Source organism: Hyaloscypha bicolor (genome assembly GCF_002865645.1).
Source record: "Hyaloscypha bicolor E unplaced genomic scaffold K444scaffold_10, whole genome shotgun sequence".
Classification (NCBI taxonomy): domain Eukaryota; kingdom Fungi; phylum Ascomycota; class Leotiomycetes; order Helotiales; family Hyaloscyphaceae; genus Hyaloscypha; species Hyaloscypha bicolor.
The window spans coordinates 762171-768170 of record NW_020194512.1 but is presented as its reverse complement, the minus strand read 5'-3'; positions in this window follow the sequence as shown (position 1 = coordinate 768170).

Here is a 6000-nt window from a genome sequence, read left to right as displayed (position 1 = left end):
GTACTTATACTGGTTCCAGATTACTAATAGGTCCGTAATTAGCCACTAATAGAGGCCAGTTAAGAATAATATCTATAAACCACCTATAGGTATAAATAGGACAGCCTTATTAAAATACTAGTACTACTCCTGGTTATTCTCTACCAAGCTATAGGTAATACAGGTAGCCTGATATATTAGGTAACAGATGCCCTTAACTAAATATAGATCCGCAAAGGACTACAGGCTATAAATAACCGTAAATAAGAGCTATAAGTAGTACTGCTTGCCCGAAACAGGGCTATAGTAATATATATAGCCAATCCGGTTATTATTACCCCGCTAGTAGTACTTCTATATATAAGTCTTTGGAACCTATATAAAGTAGGCCGGAAACTCCGAATATAAATACTACTAGCCGTCCTTATATATAGTATTATATTTAAAGAAAGCTATTAAAGTCGAACGGGTATTTGCAATCTTTATAACTAGGGCTATAGGAGAGATATTATCCGGAAAATAGACTATTTGCTTCCCCTTAAGATAAACTACAAGATACTAAATAAAAGAGAATTCCTAGTATATAGGAAATTCGAATAGCCGCCAAATAGCCTTATATAGACTTATATAATAGATATATATATACCGGGTAATCTCGTTATCTATAGCCATAATTATAACTATTATATAGTCTGCTCCTTTATATATATACTTATAAATATACTTAATTACTTAAACCAAAATATATACTTCTATATTAATATATAAGCAGAACTTCTAGAGAAGATACAGGTTATATAGAACAACCCAGTAATTATTACAGATAACTTACTAGTCCCAAGTACCGGATTTATAGACTATAAATATCTATCTATTATTCCGGTAGTAGTACTTAGGATAGTTATTCTTATAAATTATAGTATGGTCCATAAAAGCCTTTAGGAACCTCTTAGAATATACTAATAGACTATAAGCTCCTCTATAGACTATATATAGGGCCCGTATATAATCCTTTCTATACGGACCATAAGATATATTACCCGTAACCAAGGCTAGAAGCTCGCCTATAGAATCCTATAATAGATCCGGTAGCTTAGTATATATAACCTTATTTATATACTCAGGTATATTAAACTTTATAAATACTTATAAGAATAAGAGTAAATATAAATATAGAAGCCTTTACTTCTAATACTCAATTATATAAATATAACCTGTATATAGTCCAAAAAGGCTATTCTTGAGATCTATAAGAAGCTCTTAAATCTTGAATTAAAATATATAAGTAATTAGATCTGGCCGGTCTATAAGTTACAAGCCGTATAGCTCCTGGATAATCTCTAGCTATTACGGATTAGCTATAAAGGTAATAAAAAAGGTAGGCTTTCTAAAATAATAAATAATAGCTATTAAATCTTAAAAAAGCTATTATATAAACTAATCTCTGCCTATAAAAAAGAATAGAAGAACGAACTACTAACCTAGATTAGCTACTAAGATATCCTTATAAATAAGAATATCTATTAAATTATTATATATATCTATACGGATCTTGTCTTAATATAAACGGAGCTAATTAAGGGATATAGTCTTATAGGTAATAAAAGTATCTATAATATATTACTAAAAGAACTAGTAAATATAAAAGAGAGATAATACCTTATAATTACGGGTATATAAACGGAACCGGTAAAAGGGCCATTACTCTAAACGGATCCGTTAACAGATATAACGGGTATCCCGTAAGGTTATTCTATAGTACTACCCGTATTCGCTATATAGAAAGAGAAATATATAGTAAAGTAATATATATACTATATAAGTAATAGCTATCTAGTAAAGTTATAGACCTTAATAGCCAGGCTTATAGACCATAAGGAGGATATTATATTAACTCTCGTCCGTAAACTTATCTGAAAGGATTCCTGCTAGCTCTATAGCTATAGGAAGGTTCTTATAATAATAGTCTACCCTAGACTAGAGAATTAGATATATTTACAGGCTAAAAAGGATCCGAAAGTAACCCGTTTGGCTAGCTAATTACTCCCGGGCTATCTTATAAATCCGTATAAAAAAATTACTATAATTTGCAAGTATCTTATAAAGGCTATAGAGAATAGCTCAATTGAGTTACAGGCAGTACCATAACCGGAGATTAGTTATATAGTCTAGATTATAAAAAAATAACTAGATAAAGGCCGGAACCTGCTATAAACCTGGCTCTAAGGGTCCCTGGTAATAAAATAGCTTCCTATAGATCTAAAAGCAGTAAAGACCGCAAGAGAGGTCAGTATATATATCTTTGGTATAGCTTATAAATATAAAAGCAAGTATAAAGTTATATACCCTTATATTTTAACAAAAGCTATAGGTTTATAGATTATTTCCTTCGAGAAGCACCTATAAAAAGAACAGAGGCACCCGTAACTTATTTACTACCATATCTCCTTTCTTATAATAGAATTCAAATTTCTAATTTATACCCGTAATTGCCTCCGATATCTAGTATCTTATACTATAATCCTTATATTTAATATTTATCAGGCCAAGATTATAAGCAGGCCGATCCCGGAACTATAAACAAAAGCTAATAGGTAAGACAGGAAAAGAAGGAGAAGAAAAAAGAAATAGTAGTAGTAGAATAGCCTCTACTAGCTGGCTACAGGCCATATCTAGCTCATTATAGGTTTAACGGATCCGTTTTCGAGGCCAAGAGTTATCCTCATTTACAGGAGGCCGTATAGATCCGGTACGGGTCTATTAAGGGATATTCGGATTAATATTTATAAAAAGAAGGCACCTTATAGCCCGTTTGGCCTAAAGAAGGTCAGTAACCAAGTATATAAATCCGGATATACGAGAATAAAGAGACCTTATATTATAAATATATCTTATATAGATCTCCCTTAAGATTTAGGGAAAATCCGCTATATAAAAAGTATTATCTATAACCGGTATAAAAGTATAATAGAGAAGAATTCATATTTATATAATTATAGGCTAAATAAAAGGCCAAGGGATATATAGGAAGCAGTAGAAAGCTTTGGTATTCCTGGAACAAGTAATATATAGGGGGCTTGGGCTCAAGTTTTAGTATTTCTTATATAACCAGTTTTTTAACTAGGTAGTCCGATTATCCAATAGTATTATATAGATGAGTTTAGGGCCGCTTCACTAAAATTATTACTAGCGGCCCTATATAAGCTCCGGGGCTAGTAATAATTTTGCCCTAAACTTATCCCGAATAAGTTTGGAATATAATAAAGGCTTTTAGCTAAGTATATAAATCAGGTATGAATTCTTTACGGACTCTTTATAAATAATATAAGAAGAAAAATAGCCTATAAATATATAAAATCAGCTATAAGTAAGTCAAAAGCTAAATAAAACCTTGTAATATTTCTGGATATACTATATTACTCGTATAGTTTATATTAGGGAATAAAAGAATATAAAGCCCTATCTATAAGGTTACCCGTAAAGCTACTATATAGAACTGGCTATAAGAAAAGACTAGGGACTATAAATCTATTCCTATTACCTTAAATAACTGGTCCTATAACTTATTAATAGTTATTATAAAGAATAAAGCAAGTAGAAACTACTTACGGGAAAGTATAAAAGATAGTTACTAATCCGTTAACTAGAGCTTAATCTGTAGAATTATCCGTAACTAGCCGTTAAAATCGCTACCTAGTAGCTATATACAAATCGAGAACCTTCCAAAGCTATAAATCAATATCCATAATCCGTTATAAAGCCCTTCCTATAGATAGAGATTCTATAAGAGTATTATGAGTATACTAATCTTGAGTTATAGCTTAAAAAAGAGCAGATCCGGTAAATAGATACTCTATAAGACCTCTAGAGGTAATTCTATAATCTCAGGATCCGCCTTATTTATATTAACTAAATCTATTATAAAATATATCTATTCCTGGCCAGGGAATATATCCAGGATTATTTAGTTAAGCTTACGGACCGTATTATTTAGGATTAATAGGATTACCTATTTACTAAAGGCTTAGTAATTATATAGGGCTTATAAGAATCGCTCTTATAGGTAGATATAATTAATCAGGTCTATAACTAACTAAATATACGGAATAAAAGGCAGGAGTATAATCTGCCTATTTAAAGACGGATTATATAGTAGACTACTAATCTAGTCTATAAAATCCTGCTCTAATAGGTTATTATAGACCCGTATATTAATCCGTAATAATAGCTAACGGAGCCATAGCTAGATCTATATCCGCTATAGGCAGGCCTATATTATATTGGCCTGCAAATCATATAGGACTACTAGTAAGATCTGGGCAAAGTTCTTCCTGAGGATTACAGGTACCCTTCTAAAAAGAATATTATCCGCAACTAACTATAAATCGACTATTAGCCGGTATACTACCTTAAAGTAGTACTTATACTATATAGGTATCTCGTCCCAGATAATTAGGTCCGTAGATTACAAAAGAGCCCCGAGCCGGCTCGTCTTAGTAATTATACTTATAGATAACTTATTAAGCTCGAATAGGATCCGGAACTAGGAGTAAGACATATATCCGTCCGGGAAAAGGAGAGCCGTAATACCTATTAATGCCATATATAGAACTACCTTACCTTGGCTATAGTAATAATAATAGAGGGTCTTATAAAGGAACATCTTACCGGTCCTGCCCGGGCCTTATAAGTAGAAATAGGCAGTCTGCAAATTATCTATAATTACTACTATAATTGTCTAGAAGCAAGAGTACTAGTCTATATTTAGCTAGGCTTGTATTACAGTTACTAGTAATATCTTATAGGTATAATCGACCTGCAAATTAGCCATATAATAGCTTATAGTCTAGTTAAAGGTATTCTCAGGCAAGGTAATATCCGTAAGTATCTACTAGAGATTTATAAGACTGAGACCAAGCAAAAAGAGGCCGTAATTATAATAAGGATTAACTAAGGGTAGTAGGAAGTTAATTAACGGGTTATAGGCGAGCTTACGGGCCAAGTTATTATAGAAATACTTCTTATACTAGTCCCAGATTACTTATATATCCGTAATTAGCTACTAGCGGATACCTATAAGAAAGAGTATCTATAAACCATAGCCAGTCATTAATAAAATAGCCTTATTAAAGTACTAGAACTACTTCTAATTATTCTTTACCAAGCCGCAGGTAATACAGGTAGTATAGTATATAGGATAACAGATACCCTTAACTAAATATAGCTCGTTAAAGGACTATAGACTATATATAACTATTAGTAAGAGCTATAAGTAAAACCGCTTGTCCAAAACTAGGCTATAGTAATAAATACGGCCGATATTATACTTTTACTTATAGGGCTTCTATATCCGGGTCTTAGTAACCTATATAAAGTACTATAGGAACTCGTAATAGAGATACTAGTAGCCGTCCTCATATATTATATTATACTTAAAGAAGGCTATTAAGATTAAACGAGTATTTGCAGTCTGGTCCGTAATCTGCTTAGGTAAGAGGTCGGCTATAAAATAGACTATATACTATCCCGGAAGGTGAATTATAAGGTATTAAACCAGAGAGAACTCCTAATATATTAGGTATTCGAATAGATACCAGAAAGCCTCTATAGGGCCTATATACCGAGCTTAGAAATACTAGGTAATCTTATTATTTATTCCCGAAATAGTAATAGTTATATAGTCTGTTTTTTTATAAATATATTTATAAATATATTTAATTACTTATACGAATATATAAACCTTAATATTAATATATAAACGGAACTTCTAAAAGAGGTACAGGTTATATAGAATAATCCAGTAGTTATTACAGATAACTTCCTGGCCTAGAAAACCGGATTTATAGACTATAAATATATAACCATTATCCCGGTACTAGTATTCGGGATACCTATTCTTACAGATAATTATTATAGCCATAAATACCTTAGGGAACCTCTTCTGGTATATAAGCAGGGCTATAGGCATATTACGGGCCATATATAGGGCTTTTGGATTATTATTAAGGCTATACGGCCCGT